Here is a 24,953-nt window from a genome sequence, read left to right as displayed (position 1 = left end):
AATTCTGATGGTGATTTGGAACGCCGGTTTGGGCCATCAAATCTTGGGCAAAATATGGACTATTATATATTGCTGGAAAGCCCAGGATGTTTACTTTCCAACGCCGTTGAGAGCGCTCCAATTGGGCTTCTGTAGCTCCAGAAAATCCACTTCGAGTGCAGGGAGGTCAGAATCCAACAGCATCTGCAGTCCTTTTCAGCCTCTGAATCAGATTTTTGCTCAGGTCCCTCAATTTCAGCCAGAAAATACCTGAAATCACAGAAAAACACACAAACTCATAGTAAAGTCCAGAAAAGTGAATTTTAACTAAAAACTAATAAAAATATACTAAAAACTAACTAAAACATACTAAAAACATACTAAAAACAATGCCAAAAAGCGTATAAATTATCCGCTCATCACTGGGCATCAATGATCCTAGGAGGAAATAGTGAGCCATGTGTCTGTGGTGGAAAGATGTTGAGTAAAAATAAAGCCAAAGGCTATTACTGCAACATTTGACACCAAGCCTTCAAAGAATAATAAGCTTGTTAAGCAAAATGAAAAAAGAAAAGTTAGCAAGGGAGTCATTAAAGAGTAAACCTTATAACAGCAAGTTTAGTAAACCTTTGAGGAAAGATGTATATTATGTAACAGCAAACAATAACTTGGGTTGTCATTGTCTGCATAAAAACTCCATAAACCAAGTTCTGCTATATGCCTAATAAGGATATGTTTTCTCTTCTTGTTCATTTCATTTTCTCTTAGTTTTGATACTTGCTTGGGGACAAGCAAGATTTAAGTTTGGTGTTGTGATGACAAGTCATCATATACCCACTTTTCAAGCTAATTTCACTTGTTTTATTAGTCTTTATGCACTTTCTTGCATCCTAAGTAAGTGATTTGGAATGAAAATGCACAACTTCTTTAAATCAAGCAACCACCATTAAATTGATGCTAAATCATGAGGTTTAAGCAAGAATTAATTGATTTTTAATTGATTTATAAGCCTTGTGAATTTAGTGATACTTTGATTGGTTGTTTTGATTATTTGAAGGTGAAGAAAAGAAGAAAAGAGGAAGCGTCTTAAGAAAGCGTGGCCCAAGAGATAAGAAGTGTGGCGCATAGAAGGAGGAAGCAAATGTTGCCCTCCACAAGGGCACACTGCCCTCCAGGAGAGCAACATAATGAACCAAGCCTTGAAAAGCAACATTGCCCTGCCCACAACAAGGGCGGAGCATAATTTGATGCTAAGGATCAAAGAGAGCAAAAACTCTGCCCTGCCCTCCTCAAGAGCAATATCGGGCTTCACCCAAGAAAAATTCAAAGGAAATTGCTTCATAATGCTTCCTATGGGTTTCGAACCCAAGGACAAAGAGGAAAGGAGTAGCGCTCAAGCACAATAAAATCAAGCAAAAAGTGGCTTGCTTTCATTCTCCATGAATCGAACACGGCACCATGAGGAAACAAGGAACTAAGCATGACTTTGGTGCCAAGAAAACCAAGGAAAAAGGAGCAACATGTGCCTCCACCGAGTTTCGAACGTGGGACTTCACCTTTGGCACATTGCCCTGCCCTCCACAAGGGCAGGGCAGCATTTTGTGGTGCACAGCCAGCACACTAGATTGGCACGCACCAAGGGAGTTTCGGCCAGCAGCAGCACGCACGTGCAGCAGAATCTGGCATACCAAGAAAACTCTGCCCTGCCCTCCACAAGGGCAGGGCAGCATCCTGCAGCACCACACGCACCAACACGCATGCACAAGGGCCGCATGCACCATTTCCTGGAGGGCAGGGCAGCCTCCTGGAAGCCACTTTTCTCATAGGCTGAAATTGGATAAAAAAAATCCAATTTAATTCAATTCTTCACCAAATCAAAAGCCCATCCAAATTCCAAAATCCAAGAATAGAAAGTGTATAAATAGGAGATAGTTTGATGTAATTAGGACCTTTGGAGCTTTTCTTTACTTTTGATTTTTAAAACCTTCTTTTGATTTTTGAGACTTGATTGAGAGCTAGGCACTGAGATTTCAGAGAATTGGGGAGGAGAATTGATCTCTCTTCTTCCTCATTCTTGCTTGAGCATTTTTACTTTTCTTTTTTGAGTCTTGGGTGTGAAGAATTGAGGAATTTCTGTCTCAATCTCCATTCAAGATCTCTTTAATTTCTCTACTGCATAATTGAGTTCAATTTCATTTCCTTTACTGCTTCTTCTTTAATTTCTTGTTAATTGCTTTGTGAACTTGGATCTGGGAAGGCGATTGAGATCTAGGCTTTGCTATCTAGTCTCTGGAGTCCTGAGATCCCATTTTCCTTTTTGGTTCTTCTGTGAACCCCTGCTGCAATTTAATTTCATTTCCTGTTTGAATTCTAGTTACTTCCAATTCATCTTCTGCTTTATTAATTGGTGCAATTTAATTTCCCTTGCTGAAATTCTGAATTCCCAATCCTCAACTCCCCTTTCCATTCAAGCAATTTATATTTCTTGCACTTTAAGTTACTGCAATTTACATTTCTTGCACTTTAAGTTTCAGTCATTTAATTTCTTGTTCTTTAAGATTCAGCACCTTTACTTTCAGTTCTCTTTAAATTCTGCAATTCATCCCTCTCCCTTTACATTTCCTGCTATTTACTTACTGTTGGATACAAAATCACTCAACCAATACTTGATTCGTTTGACTAAATCAACCACTAAACTAAAATTGCTCAATCCTTCAATCCCTGTGGGATCGACCTCACTCCCGTGAGTTTTATTACTTGATGCGACCCGGTACACTTGCCGGTGAGTTTTGTGTTGGATCGTTTTCCACACATCAATCAGTTCCTCTTGGCTCCATCCATCTTTGATTGCTCAGACCTTGATGCATAGTCCTGTTATGGTTTCCATTCCTTTCAACAAAATTAGAACCAAACTCAAAGCGAAAGGGGTGAGAATTCATAGCAGTTATCAGAAATGAGAAGGGAAAACAAGGACAAATAAACAAGTAAAAGAAAAATATTTACAATAACCAATAATAAGGCACACGTTTGCAATTCCCCGGCAACGGCGCCATTTTGAAGAACTGAAGATTGATGGTTTAGAAGTTATAATAATATAGTCGCATTGTGAGTATAGATTCTAAACCAACAGAAAATCCCTTTGTACAAACGTTTTGGTTGTCACAAGTAACAAAACCCAATAAATTTATAAACCGAAGTATTCAATCTCGGGTCATCTTCTCAGGGAATTGCAGGGAAGTATGATTTATTATTGGTTATGGAAAAATAGTACTTTTTTTTGGGGTTGAAAAGGTTTTAAGCAAGAGAAATAGATTGCAAGAATTAATAAATTAATATCTAATAGAAACTCTCGGCAATGTATGAAAACTGGAAGTCATATCCAGTTGTCCTTATCAATTGTGATGAGAATTGGATTTTTCTCCCACTTAGTTAAACTTTACTAAAGCAAAGGAAAGTCAAGTGGACTAATTAGTTTGATCCTCAAGTCCTAGTTAATCCCTGTGGGAAGACTAGTTTTAGAGCGATCTAGATCAATTAGAATCTGCCAATTTCAACCACTGCTGAGTTCGACAACTCAAGAGTTACCAATTAATCAACCAAAGCCAAAAGGGGATAAAATCTACTTGAATGAAAATAATTTGGATAGAGCCCAAGCATCAATAACACATAAGTCTGAAATACCTCAATTGCATTAATAAAATAAAATCAATCCAAATATGAAGAGTCATAAGCCAAATAAGCAACATCAATAATCAACAATTAAGAGAAGTCGAAATAAAAAGATATTGAACCTAATATAAAGATGAGATAAAAATATTCCTAAGTTCTAAAAAATCCTAATCCTAATCCTAAGAGAGAGGAGGGAACCTGTCTCACTAAAAACTACATCTAAATCCTAAAAAGTGTGTATTTTCTCCCCCCTCCCATGAATGGGTGGATTCTTCCATTTATAATCCTTCAATCTGTGTTCTCTAGGTTTGGATTTGGGCCAAAAAGGCCCGGAAATTGTTGAGGGCAACTTCTGCAAATTCTGTAGATCGCGCACGTCACGCGTCCGCTTGGGTCACGCGGTCGCGTCATCTGGAGTGTTGCCCTTCCACGCGGTTGCGTCAGTCATGCGCCCGCGTCAGTTGTATTTCGTGAGTCACGCGTTCGCCTCGTCCATGCGCTCGCGTCGATCCCTTTTTGTGCGAACCACGCGTCCGCGTCGTCCATGCGGACGCGTCACTGCCAGTTTCTTCAAAAACTCCATTTTATGCATTCCTTCTATTTTTGTATGTCTCCTTTCCATCTTTTAGATCATTCCTGGCTTAGAAGATCTGAAAATACTTAACACACAAATCATGGCATCGAATGGCAATACAAGGTAATTAAAATTAATATTTTTAAGGCCTAGGAAACATGTTTTTCACATACATCACATAATAAGAAGGGAAAGTAAAACCATGCAATTTCACATGCATAAGTGGGTGAAGGATTGAATAAATCTCTTAAATTCAGCACAAAATATGTCATAAAATATGGGTTTATCACTCGACCCAGGGTATGAATATTGCCCCTTCTCGAGTACGATCTTCCCCTTGAGGTCGTGTCTTTAGACTTCGACCGCTTTGAGAAAGTCGTGCTCTTGCATTTGCTTTTGGTTGATCTCCTGTATAGCTCTTGTTAGGATTGCTTCTTGAATGTGAAGTGTTTCTCTCTTTCTTTTTTAATTGTGACGCGCGTGCGGGAAGCGTTACGCTTTCTTGGGAATGTGCGAGGGCTTTAAAGTCTCATTTAAATTCCCGTTGCCGTTTCTTCTCTTCCCTCTTTACACTTCATTTTGAAATTAAAGAAGGGGTTCTGCTTGCACTTTCAGTTTTTTTCCTTCCTTTCACTTCTTCGCTCATTTGTCTGCTGAATATTTTGTTCATTTGGCTTTTCTGTTTTTTCATCCCCAAGCTTCCTACCTTCTTCACTCAAAAGCGCTCGTCAATGCGGATTTGCCGTTGTTTCTGCACTTGTTCCTTTTCCTCTCCAGGTTGGTATTCTTCTTCCTTTTACTCTTTGATAGTCATCTTTATATACGCTTTGACTATTGCATGCTTATCGTTTATACGCAAAGTTTTGATTTTTATTGAGTTTGGTTTGAGAAGGATAAACCTTTCCAGAAAGATCGCGTCTTTGTTTTTTATCAAAGTTATGATTTTCTTTATCCCCTAATGCTCTGTTTTAGGAAAATGTGTTCTTTTTAGGTCTCTGTTTGCTTATCTCCGGTAGTTTTCTTTTTGAGAGTTGTTGGGTTTTTGCTTTTTTGCATTTGTTTCTTGTGCTCCCATACTATTGCCTCCAAAGGGTGCCCCTAGGTTTTGCTGATTATTCCTTATTTTTGTAGACCCTAGGGTGCCCTTTTGTTGCCGTACCTCTTTGTTTGTTGGTTCTTCCTTCTCTTTTTGATTCTGTACGAGTTGTTTAATAGTGACCCCTTGTTATCTTTCTTTGTTGTAGGTGTAGTTTGCTGTATGTCTTCCCGAAAAAATATTGTTGAGATGTCTACCAAGGTTCCCGTTGGCTTGGCCGATTGGCTGGACTTTATAGTCTTGATGTGTGTTACCATGGCCGATCCCAAGTACTGTGAGAGACTTAGGAGGTTCCATAGGATGTGTAGCAATAGGGATGATGAAAAGAACTATGAACTATTATCACCTGATCCTGAGGAGAGGTTAGTTTCCCTCCCTCAACTCAGAGAGAACGGCCCTTCTTCTATGCTCATGACTATTTCTTTAGTTAGCTGAATATCACGATCCCTTTTACTGCTTTTGAGACCGACCTCTTATGGACCTGCAATGTGGCCCTTTCTCAGCTTCATCCGAACTCTTGGGGTTTTATAAAGATCTTTCAGTTGTTGTGTCAGGAGCTGGGTATTCGACCTACTCTAGCTCTCTTCCTTTATCTGTTTGTTTTGACCAAGCCTGGGGTAGTTAAGAAGAAGGCCTCTTGGATTTTCTTCCGAGCTACTCAAGAGAAAAAGGTGTTTTTGATGTTTGACGAGTCTTTCTGTGATTTTAAGAACTATTACTTCAAGGTCCGAGCTGTTGAAGATGCTCAACCTTTCTTTTTAGATGAAAACAATGAACCCACCTTCCCTTTGTGGTGGCAAAAGGATACAATGGTAGTCAAGTATCCTTGGGAGAGTTTAAGTGAGCTGGAACAAGCTTTTGGTGGTGTTTTGGAAGAGCACTGGGGGGAACCTCCTCATTTGGATACTAAGAGGTTTTTGGGAGATCCTTCCCTCTTTCGTGCTGAACTCGGTAGCGTCCGGCTTCCTTCTGATAGCTCTCTTCTATTGTAGTCGAATTTATTCTTTATTATTATTGTAACTTGTTTTCCTGGTTTCTTTTTCAGAAATGGTGAAATCTACAGACTCCATGAAGGCATTCCGTAAGGCTAACAAGATGACGGCTGCACAGAACTTGACGGTGAAGACCTCGGGAGAAGGGTCTTCTCAAGTGCCACCAAAGAAGTTGACTTCTAATACTTCAGGCCCGAGAAAGATCATTCCAACACCACAAGTTCGAACGATTCCTTCTGACCCTGTTCAACCAACCTCTGGTGCTGCCTCCTCTCCTACTACAGCTGGTCCTCATCCAAAGCGGCAAAAAACTATCCGTAGTTATGATCTGAATAATAAGGATTTTGACAACGTGGGTTTTACCACCAAACTGATTGCTCCTTATGGGAGGATTCCTTTGGATGATGTGTCGATTCTTCATCACCTCGATTTTATTGCGAGCAACAGTATTCGGATTGCCAATGTTGGGGTTGCTCTATCACGTGTTATCAGGGAGTCCCCTGTTCATGCTACTAGGACCTTTATGGAGGAAGCCAAAGTTGAGTTTGAAAGAATTAAGGCTTTGAAGGATGAGTTGGATGCTAAGGTGGTTAAGTTGGAGTTGGATGTGGAGAAGGAGAAATCTCGAGTTATTGCTGCTGAGGCAACTGCAAATCTGGCTGAAGAAATGGCAAAAAAGTACAAGGAGAGCTACACCCATACGTATGGCGAGCTACTGGAAACTAGGGAGAGGCTTCAGTCTACCCAGGCTAATTACACCGAGCTCCAGGGTCACATGGTGGACAGTGTGACCGATGTATATGAGAATTTAAAGGCTCAAATCTGAGTTCTTGCCCCTGAGCTCGACCTTACTTCACTCAGTCTAGATAAGGTAGTGGAGGATGGCAAGATCGTGCCTACCTCAGATGATGATGAGGGTCCTCCTCTTGTGCCACCAGCCAAAGCTTCTACAGCTTCAGCCTTTTCAACTTCTTCTGCCAAGGTGGTTCCTCCAGGGTCCAATCCTGATGTGGAAATACTGAATGGCCCAGATGGAGTTGTCAATGCCACCCCTATCGCAACCAGCCCTCCCTCTCCTAAGAATGTAGCTGTCGAAGCGACTTCGGATCCTTGATGACTCTTTATTACGCTTATGTATTTGTACAGTCCGACCTATGGACTTTTGCTGAACTTGTTGTTTTGTAAGTTTCTGTGGACGATTTCTTTGACACTTAGTTGCTTCTTAGCAACTTTTATTTTGAAAAACACCTTTAAACTCTTGGGCTGCCCCTTAGGCAGCCTTTGAGTATTTTAATGTTTAAATTTGAAGGATGTGTTTTGCTGGTTTGCCAGTCAAATGTGTTATCCTTGCGATCCTTGTGGATTTTTTTAGAGATTTGGTACTTTTCAGTCCAACCTCTTTTGAGTGGTGATGTGGGTTTTCTACCTTCTCTTTTGTGGATTATGCCTTGTTTTGAGTTGGTTTTGTCAACTCTTTGCTTTACTATCCTTGCAGCTAGGTGTCCGGGCTTTTGTCAGATGACTTTTCAGCGTTTCTTTACACAGAACCTTTTTAATTTTGCAAAACTTTTGTAGCCCTGTTTGAAGATTGTGCTTTCTTTGAGCGGGGTTTTTATCCCATTTTAGCCAATCACTGTTGAGCCTTAAGTTGTTTTTTCAACCTTTTGGCTTTTGCTTCTTCGGGCTTCTTAGCCGGTCCTAACGACTTTTATAGGCAGTGTTAGGATCCTTTCTTGATCATTTGTTGGGACGACCTTCTAGCTCCATTTCTGGGTCGTGCTTCTAGTTTTAAGTAGAATCCTTTTCAGGACTTTGTGCCTTTTTTAGTTAAGCATTTTGACCTTTAGGTTTTTTAATCTTTCAGACCTTTATTTGTTCCCTTTGCGGAGATTGCGGTTGTCCCTTTGGGTTGTGCCTCATTGGTGCCGACCTATTTGTCTTCACTTGCTCGGGCTTTTTAGTCATATTCCAACAACTTTTTAGGTAGTATTCCGATAAGGAACCTTTTCTTTGTATTTTGTTTGGATGACCTTTTAGCTCCGTTTCGCTTTGTGCATTTGCTTTTTAAGTAGTTTCTTTTTTCAAGACTTCGTATCTTTCAGCAAAGCATTCCTGGCCTTTCTTTGGCCTTTGTGAGATGTCTTCGTCCCTTTTTAGTGATGCTTTCATTAGTTCGACTTCTCTGTCGGGCCTTAAGTTATTTTTAGTAATCAATTTTTAGTCAGACCTCGTCAGGTCAGTTTTTATGTACTACTTTTTATAACTCCTTGCATTAACTTGCTCCTATCGCTTCACCTTGCCGACCTCCTTGTAATCACGATGAATTTTGTGTTTAATAAGCCTAGATTAATGTGTCCTGGTAGGAAACTTTTTAGGGAATTGATAACTTTTATTCAAATAATAATGAGATAAAAACATAAATAAAAGTATGTACATACGAGTGCTTACTTTTCTAGGTCGGGCAGTTTTGTAGATCTTGGTCTAGCACCTCATTAAAAAACCTTTTCAGGAAAAAGAGTGCACCTTGACCTAAGATCTTTACTATTTTTTAACTATAGTACCTTCTTAGGTTACAAGCATGCCATGACCTTGGTAGCTCTTGCCCCTCGAGGTTGGACACCTTGTAGTAACCTTTCCCCAATACTTCTACAACTCGGTAAGTGATGCCATGGCATTTTGGCCAATTTCACTAACCTTTTCTTTACTGTTTTAGGGTAGTTTCATGCATTTTCTTAGTAAATAAGAAAGTTTTGGATAAAAATACACTTACACCTTGATTCAAGCAAACATTGTGAACTTTACATGATTTCATGAGAATTAGGCAGGAATTGAATGATAAATTGGATGATGCATAATCTCATACTTGGAACAGAGCTTTGATGTACTTTAATTACTTGATTTTAGGACAAAGAAAGCAAGAAGGAGCCATGTTAGCAGCCACGTTAATCTAATTAACGTGACCACTAACGTGGAATGGGAATAAGCTTGTAGCATTAATGGAAAAAGTGATCGCCAATAACGCCTTCGAAGCCATCATAGCCCACGTTAATTGCCACGTTAATTACATTAACGTGGTAGCTAACGTAGAGGAGAAGGAGAGCTCCAACGTTAGTGGTAAAAGTGAATACCACTAACGTTCCAAAAAGGCACATTTAGCCACGTTAAGAGTCACGTTAATCCAATTAACGTGAAATCTAACGTGGAAGGAGGAAGCAATCGCCAAAGTTAGTGACACTCACCTTTGTCACTAACGTTGGACTAAGCCAATAGTGCCCACGTTAGTGGTCACGTTAAGATCACTAACGTGAAGAGTAACGTGGAGGTAAGCATGATAGGCCAACGTTAGTGACACTCACCTTTGTCACTAACGTTGAAGATGGCAATCACCACCATGTTAGTGGTCACGTTAATGCAATTAACATGAGACACTAACATGGGAAGGAGGGGCGTTTGGAGCGTTAGTGACAAAGGTAAGTGTCACTAACACTCTCGAAGCTTAGGCATCCCACGTTAAGGGCCACGTTAGTTACACTAATGTAGATCACTAACGTGGGGAAAAGAGGCAAAGAGCAACGTTATTGGAAAAGGTGAATGCTAATAACATTTGCGAAGGACCAAGAGGCAACATTAGTGGTCACGTTAGTGCCACTAACATTGAAGTTAACGTGGATCATTTTGGTTTGGAACGTTAGTTAAAAAGGTGATCGTCACTAACGTTCTCAAACCCACATTTTAACTTAACGTTAACGCCCCTAACGTCCTAACTAACGTCCACTCATGCTTAATTCACACTTTTTCTGCAAGCAAAGTTCAGCCCATTGAAGATTGTAACTGCTTCAACTCAAGATCAAAGGCCCATATCTAAGACTTGGAGAACTGACTAGAAGATCAAGAACAGTAGTATATATAGGAGTAGTTTTGAACTAGAGAATGGAGCTTGGCATTTTGGAGAACTACACTCTGTATATTTACTTTTCTGTACTTTCTAGTTTGTTTTAGAATGTACTCGTCTCTACCATTTTCCATTTCCAGAGCTATGAACAAATAAACCTCCTTTCATTAGGTTAGGGAGCTCTGTTGTAATTTGATGGATCAATTATAGTTTTCATTCTTCTTCCTCTTTCTTTTCTCTTGATTTACTAGAAAGCTTTCGATCTTAATTTAATTGGTTAGTTGTCTTGGAAAAGAAACTCTCCATAATTGGATCTCCTCTGAGCCTTGGAAAAGGGATGAGGAGATCATGCTAGAAATGCTTTCTCATGTTGGACCAAATTGGTGTTTGGACGGATATGGTGACATATAATCCTCCCAACACTTTAATTTGGAAATACATGTGGTATAATCAGTGACCATACTTCATCTCTTCCTATGAGCTATTAAATAAAAGAATTGGGCAATTGTTCAAGCTTAGAGAGATTGGGTTGCCAAGGAATTGGGATCCAATCACCTAAGATTGCCAAGGAGATCAATGATTGAGGAAGAGATGAGAATGAACTTGATTCGGAGAATAAAACATCTCCTAAGCCCAATGAATCCCCCATTTTTTATCTTACCCGTTCTCTTTACTTTCTGCCATTTATCTTTATGCTCATTTCCCCAAATCCCCATTTAAGATTCTGCAATTTACTTTCTGCAATTTACTTCCCCGCCATTTAATTTTCTACAATTCTCAACTCAATTTCTGTTTAGCTCAACTAGCGCATTTTTCCAACTAAAGTTGCTTGACCAATCAATCCCTGTGGGATTCGAACTCATTCTATTGTGAGTTTTTACTTGACAACAATTCGGTATACTTGCCGAAGGGAAACTTGTTGATAGACAAGTTTTCGTGCATCAAGTTTATGGCACCATTGCCGGGGATTGATTTTGTATCGACAATGATTAAGTTGGAAGATCACTAGATTGAGCATTTTCTTTTGCTTGTTTATTTTACCTAGTCATTTATCTTCAGTATCAGTTATTTTCTCCCTTTCCCCCATCTTCCCTCTTCGTTTTCTTTTCTTTTGTTGTTATTTACAATTTTGCTCACTAATCCACTAACTATTTGATAAATTGCACCACTCATACTAACAGCCACTCTAACAAGAATAATCTCTTCATTTTATTTCTTGCTGTGTGCTCAGTTAATTGTATGACAGGGAGAAGAAGTGGAGCTTTAACTTTCTTTGATTCTGAACCTGAGAGGACCTTCCTTAGATTAAAGAGGGAAGCAAGAGGGAAAAGAGTTGTTGGTACTGAGGAAGAGGAGGAGTATTTTGAAACAAACATGGAGGAGAACTTGGGAAACAACCAAGAAGAAGAAGCTCACAACCTTGCTAGAGAAGGCCCTGTAAATCATGCTAGGCAAGAGAGAAGAGTTCTAGGCTCTTACATCAATCCAAACCCAGGAAATTATGGAAGTAGTATCCAAAAGCCAACCATACATGCCAATAACTTTGAATTAAAACCCCAGCTCATCACCCTTGTTCAGAACAACTATTCATTCGGAGGAAGTTCCCAAGAAGACCCCAATCAACATCTAACCACCTTCCTAAGAATATGTGACACTGTGAAGTCTAATGGTGTTCATCCGGATGTCTATAGATTGCTTTTGTTCCCTTTCTCATGCAGGGACATAGCATCTAAATGCCTGGAATCTTTCTTGGAAGAGAGTTTAACAAATTGGGAAGAAGGGGTGAACAATTTTTTGGCGAGATTTTACCCTCCTCAAAGAATCAACAGGTTGAGAGCTGAGGTACAGACCTTTGATGATTAGATTTTTGATGGTTTAGAATTTCACAAATGAATTCTCGTTGCAAGTATAGTTCCTAAACCAAACAATAATCTTTTCATACAAAAAGTTGTTTGTCACTAGTAACAAACCCCTAAATTTATAAACCGAAGTATTGGAACCTCGGGTCGTTCTCCCTAGGAATTACAATAAAGTGTCTTGTTATTGGTTGTGAGTTATTTTGGGGTTTTTGGGATTTTAGCCAAGAATTATAAATGGCAAAGGAAATAAACTAACAATTAACAAAGCTCTTGGCAATATATGAGTACTAGAAGTCATATCCTAGTTATCCTCCTCAATTGTGATAACAAATTGTCCATTACTCCCGCTTAGTTAACCTCTAACCATGGAGGAAAGTCAAGTGGATGAATCAATTTGATTCCTCAAGTCCTAATCAACTCCTAAAGGAAAGACTAGCTTTAGAGGCATTCAAATCAATTAGCAACTTCTAATTATCAATCAACAAAGGAATTAGATAACTCAAGAGTCACTAATCACTCTACCTAGGCCAAGAGGAACAAAACCTACACTAAAATCTAACCAAGCATTTCATCAAACACTTGGAAGGCACAAAAGAAAAGCATAGTAAATTTACAACAAGAATGAAATCCAACAACAATTATTGAAAGGAATTAACAACAACAATCAAAAGAAACACAATTATTATGAATTACCTTGAATAGAATGGAAAGAAGAGAGAACAAACAAAAGTAGATCTACAACAAAATACAAGAACAACATAAAAGAGATTAATAACAAAATATAGAAACAACATAAAGGAAATTACAACAAAAGAATAGAGGAAGATGAATGTAACAACAAGGAATTGAAAGGTATAAGTAGAAGAAAGAATGAATGAAAACCTAGATCTAAGAACTAAACCTAATCCTAATCCTAGAGAGAAGTGAGAGCTTCTCTCTCTAGAAACTAACTCTAACTACTAAACTAAGCTAAACTAAACTAATGGTAACTAACTTCTTCATCCCTCTTCAATCTTTGGCTTAAATAGCATCAGAAATGAGTTGGATTGGGCCCACAAGGCTTTTAAAATCGCTGGCCATGACTTGCATTAAGTGGATCATGTGCCACCCATCAGCGCATCCGTGTACCGTACGCTTGCGCACCTCTATGCGCGATGTAACTATGGCAAATCTTATATAGTTTCGAAGCCCCGGATGTTAGCTTTCTAACCCAAGTAAAACCGCATCATTTGGGCCTCTGTAGCTCAAGTTATGGTCGATTAAGTGCGAAGAGGTCGGCTTAACAGCTTTTACGATTCCTACATTTCTTCATGAGTTCTCCATCTTTACATGCTTTTCCTTCATTCCCTTGATCTAATCTTTGCCTCCTAAATCTGAAATCACTTAACAAACATATCAAGGCATCTAATGGAATCAAGGTGAATTAAATTTAGCTATTTTAAGACCTAAAAAGCATGCTTTCACTCTTAAGCACAATTAAGGGAGAAGTTATAAAACCATGCTATTTCAATGGATAAATGAGGGTAAAAGGTTATAAAATTTCCTAAATCAAGCACAAGATAAACCCTACAAATGGGGTTTATCAACCTCCCCACACTTAAACCAAGCATGTCCTGATGCTTAAACCAAAAATAAAGTAAGGGATGGCATTTATTCAATGGAAACTAACTAAATGCAATCTACCTATATGCAACTATCTACATGAATGCAATTGCTTGGTCAAAATAAATCAATTCCCAAGAATAATATATGCACAAGGGCCAAAGGTATTAACAACATGTCAAACCATAATTGAATTGAGCTATTAAATATTTTTACAAACTTGCATGAAAGGAGATGATCATGGGTGGAAACATGTAATTGAGCAATCGAACCCTCACCGGTAGTGTTTGCTAACCTATGACATCCTATACAATTTCAAAGCTAGCCTAACTACCCATTTTTCACTTTTTCACATACTCATGTATCCTTTTTCATTTCACAACACTTATGCATTGATTTTATTGAGCTTCACTTTGGGGCATTTTGTCCCCTTTTTATTACTTTTCTTTTTCTTTTTTTTCTTTTTTTATTTTTTTCTTTTCTTTTTTTTTTCTTTTTCTTTTGTTTTTATCATTTTTTTTCTTTCTATATACAAGAGCATCAATGCATAGGTTTTTTTACATTTGAGTAATATATGGGTATGTACCCAATTCCCAATATTTTCAATAGCAATACAAAACTACCCTTTTATTCACCCAATGTCCCGAGGTTCCCACACTTGAATGGTACTCACACACACTAGCCTAAGCTAATCAAAGATCCAAATAAGGACATTTATTGTTTTCCGCTTTAAGGCTTGTAATGTGCTAAAATAAGAACAAGTAGGTTAAGCGTAGGCTCAAATTTGGCTAACAAAGGAAGATAAAAGGTAAGGCTTTTTGGGTAAGTAAGATAAATGAAATGATGGCCTCAATCATATAAATGTATGAATACACAAAATAATGGACATAAAGAATCAAACAATTCAAAGATTACAATCATAGAAAGAGAATAATGCACACAAGAGAGAAAATAAGTGGTTATAAGATGTAACCACACCATTAGGCTCAAATCTCACTTGCTTGTGTTCTAAGCTCAAAAACATGATCCACAAGATATATATAATTCAAGCAAGCTCTATAAAAAGTTTTCACTCAAATCAATTAGTGTGCCCTATAGATAGAAATCTTGAAAAATTTCATTATTTTGACTAAGCTTATTTTGTATATGTATGCAAAAATTAAGAAAATACAACAAAAATCCTAAAAACCTAAAATGAAATGCAAAAGTGTTGGGATTAGAAATTTGTCACCCAAAATTGCCGATCGGTCGGACCACCTCCCCACACTTAAAAGTTTGCATCGTCCTCGGTGCACTCGAAGATGAGTAAGGGGGTACGGCGACTCTCCGCGTTGCTGCGTGTTCTTTCTTCCGCTTCTATTTTTTTTCTTGTGGTGCATCAATCATGAAAAACTAAAATATAACACCATAAGATGAGAAAACAAAAGCATGGAAGCATAATTGTTGGATTGAGGTAAATCACTAGGATTGAGTGAGTGAATTAGTGCGACATTAATGACAAATAAGTGTGTGAATTCTAAATTGCACGGTTTAGAATACACATTAGCATAAAAGTTATGTCACAAAAGAAGCATGCACTTCACTTAACCTAGTGTGCTTGAGATGCTCTAAGTGAACTTGTAAGGTAAAACAAGCATTAAAGAAGTATGAAAGCATTCAAGCTAAAGCATATGGATGCATATAATCATGAAACACCATGCATTAAGGTAAATGCTCAACATCATCCATCAAGAAATTGCCTAATCACAGAATAAGGCTCAAATCACATGGTGGCCAAATCATATAATTCAAGAAGAGTTACAAGCTCGAAGGCAATTCTCATCACTTGGTATTCTTAAAAGGTAAGCATGAAGAACTCAAAACCAAGTAGCAAAATATAACCTCAATCATAGAATCCAACAAAGATTATCTAAAAACATTCATGCTAAAATAGCATTTAGGCAATAAGAGGCAACAATGTGTAGTAAACAAGATCAATAAGCCAACACTTATAATGAAAATGGAAAAAATAAAATGAAAACTAAACTAAAGCTATCTAACAAACTAACTAACTAACTAATTGACTAACTAAAATAAATGGTTATCCATGGTGTTTGGAAGTGTTGGATGAAGGGTAGGAGAGGGAAAGAAGAAAGGAGGAGGAAAGAAATGGAAAGAGGAGAAGAAAAGGAGTGGATTGAAGGAAGGGCATCTGATGACATGTCACCATGTCATGTTTTCCTATGCTTTTTCACTAGTTTTTTACTTGGTTTTCATGCATTCTTATGCAATAAGTAAGCCATTTGGGTGGAATTTCATGTTTCCTTGGATTCAATCAACCATGGATGAATTAATGCAATTTCATGAGATTTTGTGCTATGATTGTCATATATTATGAGGCTTGAATTTCAAGAAGAAGAAGAACTCTCATGATTATAGCATAGCTTTGATGTTTTTGATTGATTGATGATAGGTGAAAAGAGCTTTGAAGAAGGTTAGAGAAAGAAGAAAGGGCAAGGAGCAAGAGAGAACAAAAAGCTTGAGCAAAAGCTTGCCTCAAACTTTAGCTCAAACTTTTGGAAGAGTTGAATTCACCATGAATGAGGCAAAAGCTTGCGCCAACGTTTGCCTCAAGCTTTTTGGCAAATGTTGGCGCCACACACCAACACCCTGGAGGCAAAAGCTTGCGCCAACGTTTGCCTCAAACTTTAGGTCAAACGTTGGCTTGTAGCTTGAAGGGGTATACTTCCAACAAGAATAACCTGAGCTACAGAGCTCCAAATGAGGTGATTCAAAAAGCAATGGAAAGTAGAAATCGAGATCTTTCCAAGTATATATGGCACTGCATGGTGGACACTAAAATTGAGGGAGAAAACTGCCCCGAAATGTGCATAAACGAACATGGTGGCAACCTGCAGTGAGGCCAACTGACCTCTGCACCTTTGACGGAGTATAACTCGAGCTGTGGAGCTCCAAATGATGCGCTTCTAAAAGCATTGGAAAGTAGACATTCAGGGATTTCCAAAAATATATAATAGTATGGGGTGGACAATGCTTTTGAGCCTCCAGAACTGGCGTTTTCGACCAAGTTTGAGGCAAACTTTACCTCAAACGTTGGGCACCAAAGCCAGCGACCTTGTCCTCTTCAAAGGAGCATAACTTGAGTTGAAAATGTCCAACTGAGATGATTTCAATTGGGTTAGAAAGCTGACATTTAGAGCTTTCTAACCATATATAATAGTCTATAGTGGACATAAAATTGGCAACATTGACAAGAGGACAAAGTAGCACCCCATGGCTTGATATGCAACAAGAGGGATCGACGTTTGGCTCAAAGTTTGACCTCAAACTTTGGCTCAAACGTGGATGACAGCAAAATGGCCATCTGCATGATGAGTTTGGTGAATAAGTTTGAGTCAAAGTTTGCCTCAAACTTTGACTCAAGCTTTTGTGATTCATGGCCCGGTTCACAATGGGTTTCTTTCCAACTCCAAGAGCAATCAATAGAGGCTTTTGTCAACCCAATTCCATCAAGGCCAAAAGCCCAATTTACATCACTCAAAGGCACAAGAGATAGATAAAATAGGAATTTCATTTAATTGTAATTTGTCTTTAATTTTACTTTCATTTTCATTTTCATTTTGTAAAAATGCCTATAAATAGGCATCTGTGTCATTTTATTTGGAAGGCGAGCTCCATTAGAGAGCACTGAGAGGCGAGCTCCACTAGGGAGCATTAGGATTAGATAACTCTCTCTTTAATTTTCATCTTTGTTTTGAATCTTGGGTGGAGAATTGAAGGAATTCTGTTTCATTCTCCCTTTGAGATTTCTCTTTGTTTTGCTTGTCTGCATAATTTTAGAAATTGGGATTTGAATCAAAGTTTTCATTTACTGCTTCCATCTTCATTTCTTCTTCAATATGTTTGCTACTGAATCAAGGAAGGGCTTGAGATCTAGACTTGTTTTCTAGTCTCTTTGATTCCCTGAGATCTTTGCTTGTTCTTTTAGATTTTGCAATTGAGTTGAGTTACATTTCTGCTTTGCGTCTTTAAGCAATTTTCCTTCTCTGTTGAGATCTATTGCATTTTACTACTTCCTCGGATTTATTGCTCTCCATATTTCCTTGTTTAATTGTGCATCCCAAATCCTAATTCCTTTTATTCTTCTTGCAATTTAACTTTCCAGTTACTTGATCTATTGCTTTCTTTAATTTTCAGCACCCACTTCCCTTTACATTTAATGCAATTTATATTTCTTGTCATTTCAGTTTTTGTTATTTTAATTTCTTGCACTTTAAGTTTTATGCAATTTGAGTTTCTGCAATCTTTAAGATTTCTGCAATTTACTTTCTGTTGGTTACACTTCACACAATTCACTCAATGTTAGCTTGACTAAACTAATCACCCACTAAAGTTGCTTGATCCATTCAATCCCTGTGGGATCGACCTCACTCTAAGTGAGTTATTACTACTTGATGCGACCCGGTATACTTGCCGGTTGGATTTGTGTGTTGGAAATTCGTTTTCCGCAAAAATACCATCAAGTTTTTGGCACCGTTGCCAGGGATTGATTTAGATCAACAATGATTAAGTGGGTGAGAAGTCTAGATCAAGCATTTTCTTTGTTTTTGTTCTCTGTTTTAAATTGATAGCAAGGTGTTTGAGCTATTGCCTCACTAAGAAATTCTTTCTCTGTGACATGAATTTCAAATTTCATTGATGTTTACAAAATACAAATGGAGTTCAACTCATCTTATGGTCAAACAAAATTTTATGGGATATCACCCACCATCATGGGATATTACCCACCATCCCCAATCTCTAATGGTGGCTGGGAATATCACCAAGAAAATACAAATTCTAAGCACTCCAATCCATGGAGATTTGCTTCACAAACACAAGATGAGCAAGAAAACCATATGGGATATTTCCCTCCACCACAAAATGATGCAAGTCATAATTCCAATGGTGGCTGGGAAAGGATTTCTAATGCTCCATATGATATTCATCCAAAGATATCATCACTTGACCATGCTTCAACAGAAAGCCCCTTTCAAAACTCACCACCCATACAAACTTCCATGAACCACTCAAGGTTCTCAAAGCTTGAATCCATGTTCAAAAGATATGAGGAGAAGACAACGAAAGTTTGGAAAGAACAAGAAAACTCCCTCAAAAACATGGAAGCGCAGCTAGCTCAATTGGTGAGTGCAACGAAGAAGGAGGAAAAACAAGAGGAAGAGGCTACTGAGTCAAGTGGATTTTTAGGGAAGAAAAAAAAGGTGGTGGAAATATTTGAACCTGAACTTGCATATTCACAAAAGCCACTTGAGATGACAAGAGCACATGACAACTCACAACTCTCACAAACTTCCCTGGACCAAAATGCCTCAATATTTGAATCCATGATTGAAAGGTATGAAGAGGAGATGAAGAAAGCTTGGGAAGATCAACAAACGTCCTCCATAAAAGAGCTATTAAAGCAAATGTTGAGTGTAAAAGAGGAAGTTGAAGAACAAGCTAGTGAGGAGGACAATCAAGAATATCCAAACTCAAGGGAAACAGAGAGGCACATGAAGGACAAGCTCATTGAACCACCAATTCAAAAGGCTCTGGATGAAGATCAAACTCCAAAAATCACACAGCAACCATGTCTTGACATCCAAGAAGTGAAGGCAACTAACAAAAGCACCAATCCTGTCCCTGAACCAGCAAGCAAGCTCAATCAAGCCAAATTCAAAAGGAAGCTTGCTGAGAAGAGGCCAAGAGAAGAAAGTGTCACACTAAGATTCTAAGTTTGGTGTGCCACTTATTTTCTATGCAATTTATTCAAGCAACACTACTTGTTTGCATAATCATAATGCCTCTGCAGTTTTATTTTTCTCTTTTAATTTGACACTTTTTCATTCTACTTTCTGTAGTCATATTTCTGTTTTTAAATGCTTTCATTTTAGTTCGCTTATTTACTGTGTTTGTTAATACATTACCAAGAGAGCTTTATTCATGACAGATTCTTGGCTTGGTGATTGTACTTAACAAATAACAGTTTCACTTGCTTAGTTTTAATTCAAATAAATTGACATATGATTGTATTCTAAGTTTGGTGTTGCTATGCAACAAAATTTGGTTCCAATTCTTACAAGATACTTGCATTAATTCCAAGTGAAAGTGTCACACTAAGTTTGGTGTGCCACTTATCTTTTATGCAATGTATTGTGCACACCTTCTTATCTATGCAATCAAAATGTCTCTGTCTCTTGTGCCTTGATTGTTATCTTAAATATCTTTAATTTTGCTTGCTTGAAACACATGTCTACTAACATTTCATTGTATAAGACATTCATGATCCATCTTAGCCCCATAGCCATTGTTCTAATTGTTGCTTGAGGATGAGCACGCATTCTGAGTTTGGCAAGGGAAAGGGAAGAATAAGAGGAAAATGACAACAATAGAGAAGATGGACTACAAGGTTGTAAAGTTCCTTTTGCTCTCATTTGTTTCCAGCACTTTATTTTGCATGATTGTCTTTATATTCTCTGTAAGCATGTGTGGTATGAATAAGCATAGCTTGAATGTTGATTTGTAACATGTTGCCATGCCATTATGACTACCAACTTGAGTTTTGTAAGTTCAAAAGCAATAAAGTATCATGATCATAAACAAACAAGGCATTAAAGAAGATTTTAGCATGTGCATAAAAGTATTGGAAAGCTAGTATGTTTGATTGTTGCTTAATTGCATTGGACTTTATTTAATTGAAGTTTTCATCTAGGACATTTTGTGAAATCTTTTGAAAATCATAAAAGCCTTGAAGAAGCAAATGCAATTAAAGCAAGAAAAGAAAAAGGGAAAGAATGAGAAAGCTGAAGGCTCTGAGTACCAATGGCAATTTATTTGTTAAGTACCTGTGGTGTTTATGTATCAAGCCAAATGCTTGAAAACAAAACACTTAGAAGTCAAAGTTAGGCTCAAAGTGCAAAAGCACTCCCTCAAAGCTCAAGGCTCTGAGCATCAATGATTAGAGAGTCAAGAAAAGAAAAGAAAAATGAGCTTAATGAAGTCCTCTAATCAAATGCTTGTGGTGCTTATGTATCAAGTGGTAATACTTGAAAACAAAGCATTTAGAAGTCATAGCTTTGTTATCAACTCATGGGGCAAAGCACCCAAAAGGAGAAGCTAATAAGAAAATTAAAAGTTTGCTTCAAGGAAGAAATATAAGAAAAAGATTTCATAAATTGAGCTAGATGGAAGCATCAATCATTTACATTTCTTCTGTGATTATAGCATGCATTGAAAACTAGCTTACCATGAACATTGAGTTGCTATTCTTCTTACCTTGGATTGTCAATCTTTATTCCATGATTCTTTTCTTGCTTGAGGACAAGCAAGGTTTAAGTTTGGTGTTGTGATGACATGTCACCATGTCATGTTTTCCTATGTTTTTTCACTAGTTTTTTACTTGGTTTTCATGCATTCTTATGCAATAAGTAACCCATTTGGGTGGAATTTCATGTTTCCTTGGATTCAATCAACCATGGATGAATTAATGCAATTTCATGAGATTTTGTGCTATGATTGTCATATATTATGAAAGAATAACAAACTCATGATTTTGAGCAAAGCTTTGATGTGTTTGGTTGATTGATGACAGGTGAAAAAAGCTTTGAAGAAGGTTAGAGAAAGAAGAAAGGGCAAGGAGCAAGAGAGAACAAAAAGTTTGAGCAAAAGCTTGCCTCAAACTTTAGCTCAAACTTTTGGAAGAGTTGAATTCACCATGAATGAGGCAAAAGCTTGCGCCAACGTTTGCCTCAAGCTTTTTGGCAAACGTTGGCACCACACACCAACACCCTGGAGGCAAAAGCTTGCGCCAACGTTTGCCTCAAACTTTAGGTCAAACTTTGGCTTGTAGCTTGAAGGGGTATACTTCCAACAAGAATAACTTGAGCTATAGAGCTCCAAATTAGGTGATTCAAAAAGCAATGGAAATTAGAAATCGAGATCTTTCCAAGCATATATGGCACTGCATGGTGGACACTAAAATTGAGGGAGAAAACTGCCCCGAAATGTGCATAAACGAACATGGTAGCAACCTGCAGTGAGGCCAACTGACCTCTGCACCTTCGACGGAGTATAACTCGAGCTGTGGAGCTCCAAATGATGCGCTTCTAAAAGCATTGGAAAGTAGACATTCAGGGCTTTCCAATAATATATAATAGTATGGGGTGGACAATGCTTTTGAGCCTCCAGAACTGGCGTTTTCGACCAAGTTTGAGGCAAACTTTACCTCAAACGTTGGGCACCAAAGCCAGCGACCCTGTCCTCTTCAAAGGCGCATAACTTGAGTTTTAAATGTCCAACTGAGGTGATTTCAATTGGGTTAGAAAGCTGACATTCAGAGCTTTCTAACCATATATAATAGTCTATAGTGGGCATAAAATTGGCAACGTTGACAAGAGGACAAAGTAGCACCCCAAGGCTTGATATGCAACAAGAGGGATCCACGTTTGGCTCAAAGTTTGACCTCAAACTTTGGCTCAAATGTGGATGACAGCAAAATGGCCATCTGGATGATGAGTTTGGTGAATAAGTTTGAGTCAAAGTTTTCCTCAAACTTTGACTCAAGCTTTTGTGATTCATGGCCCGGTTCACAATGGGTTTCTTTCCAACTCCAAGAGCAATCAATAGAGGCTTTTGTCAACCCAATTCCATCAAGGCCAAAAGCCCAATTTACATCACTCAAAGGCACAAGAGATAGATAAAATAGAAATTTCATTTAATTGCAATTTGTCTTTAATTTTACTTTCATTTTCATTTTCATTTTGTAAAAATGCCTATAAATAGGCATCTGTGTCATTTTATTTGGAAGGCGAGCTCCATTAGAGAGCACTGAGAGGCGAGCTCCACTAGGGAGCATTAGGATTAGATAACTCTCTCTTTAATTTTCATCTTTGTTTTGAATCTTGGGTGGAGAATTGAAGGAATTCTGTTTCATTCTCCCTTTGAGATTTCTCTTTGTTTTGCTTGTCTGCATAATTTTAGAAATTGGGATTTGAATCAAAGTCTTCATTTACTGCTTCCATCTTCATTTCTTCTTCAATCTGTTTGCTATTGAATCAAGGAAGGGCTTGAGATCTAGACTTGTTTTCTAGTCTCTTTGATTCCCTGAGATCTTTGCTTGTTCTTTTAGATTTTGCAATTGAGTTGAGTTACATTTCTGCTTTGCGTCTTTAAGCAATTTTCCTTCTCTGTTGAGATCTATTGCATTTTACTACTTCCTCGGATTTATTGCTCTCCATATTTCCTTGTTTAATTGTGCATCCCAAATCCTAATTCCTTTTATTCTTCTTGCAATTTAACTTTCCAGTTACTTGATCTATTGCTTTCTTTAATTTTCAGCACCCACTTCCCTTTACATTTAATGCAATTTATATTTCTTGTCATTTCAGTTTTTGTTATTTTAATTTCTTGCACTTTAAGTTTCTGTCCAATTTACTTTCTGCAATTTTAAATTCATTGTCATTTACTTTCTGTCGGCTACAAAAAGCTTGAGGCAAACGTTGGTGCAAGCTTTTGCCTCATTCATGGTGAATTCAACTCTTCCAAAAGTTTGAGCTAAAGTTTGAGGCAAGCTTTTGCTCAAACTTTTTGTTCTCTCTTGCTCCTTGCCCTTTCTTCTTTCTCTAACCTTCTTCAAAGCTCTTTTCACCTGTCATCAATCAACCAAACACATCAAAGCTATGCTTAAAATCATGAGTTTGTTATTCTTTCATAATATATGACAATTATAGCACAAAATCTCATGAAATTGCATTAATTCATCCATGGTTGATTGAATCAAAGGAAACATGAAATTCTACCCAAATGACTTACTTATTGCATAAGAATGCATGAAAACCAAGTAAAAAACTAGTGAAAAAGCATAGGAAAACATGACATGGTGACATGTCATCAGCATCCACGCGTACGCATGCATGGCGCGCGCGCGCGGATGGCTTATTTCTAGAGTGACGCTGGTGCACGAAATTGCAATCACACTTTGGAGCCACATTGGAGGACTTTAGTGGCTGTTCGCTCACTTCCAAAATGTCCTCCATACTGTGATCCATGGCAGTGCCATAGGATCCTCTGTGCTTCTTCTCTCGGTACACATCTGCGGATCATTCCGTCTGCACATCTCTTAAAGAGATATGGCTCATCCCATAGGTAGTACTTGGCATCTGAAATTAATTTCTTTCTTTGCACTCTGCTGTACTCCTGGGGTATGAACCTCACAGCTTTATAGTTTGCAATATCTGCAAACCATGGAGCTTCCTGAATGGTAAAGAGTTGCTCATCTGGGAAAGTCTCAGAAATCTCAGTAGAAGGGAGGGACGCCCCAAAGTCTCAGAGATCTCAGTAGAAGGGAGGGACGCCCCAGCTACTGGTTCTATTCGGGACAGATGATCAGCTACCTGGTTCTCTGTCCCTTTTCTGTCTCTTATTTCTATATCAAACTCTTGCAGAAGTAACACCCATCTTATTAGCCTGGGTTTTAATCCTGCTTTGTGAGTAAGTATTTAAAAGCAGCATGGTCAGTGTACACAACCACTTTGGATCCCACTAGGTAGGATCTAAACTTGTCAATGGCATAGACCACTACAAGTAACTCTTTTTCTGTGGTTGTGTAATTCTTCTGTGCATCATTTAGAACACGGCAGGCATAATAAATGACGTGCAGAAGCTTGTTATGCCTCTGTCCCAACACTGCACCAATGGCATGGTAACTGGCATCACACATTAGTTCAAATGGAAAAGTCCAATCGGGTGCAGAGATGACTGGTGCTGTGACCAGCTTAGCTTTCAGGGTCTCAAATGCATGCAGACACTGTGTGTCAAACACAAATGGTGTGTCAGCAGCTAGCAGGTTACTTAAAGGTTTTGCAATTTTCGAAAAATCCTTTATAAACCTTCTGTAGAATCCTGCATGCCCCAGAAAGCTTCTGATTGCCTTAACATTGACAGGTGGTGGTAATTTTTCAATTACCTCTACCTTTACTTGATCCACCTCTATTCCTTTGCTTGAAATTTTATGCCCAAGGATAATCCGCTCAATCACCATGAAGTGACATTTTTCCTAGTTTAAAACTAGGTTGGTCTCTTGGCATCTTTTCAGAACAAGTGCTAGATGGTTAAGGCAGGAGCTGAATGAGTCTCCATATACTGAGAAGTCAACCATGAAGACTTCCAGAAATTTCTCTACCATATCTGAGAAGATAGAGAGCATGCACCTCTGAAAGGTTGCAGGAGCATTACACAGACCAAAAGGCATCCT

Source organism: Arachis duranensis, chromosome 9, assembly GCF_000817695.3.
Source record: "Arachis duranensis cultivar V14167 chromosome 9, aradu.V14167.gnm2.J7QH, whole genome shotgun sequence".
Lineage (NCBI taxonomy): Eukaryota > Viridiplantae > Streptophyta > Magnoliopsida > Fabales > Fabaceae > Arachis > Arachis duranensis.
Note: the sequence above shows the minus strand (reverse complement) of the source record.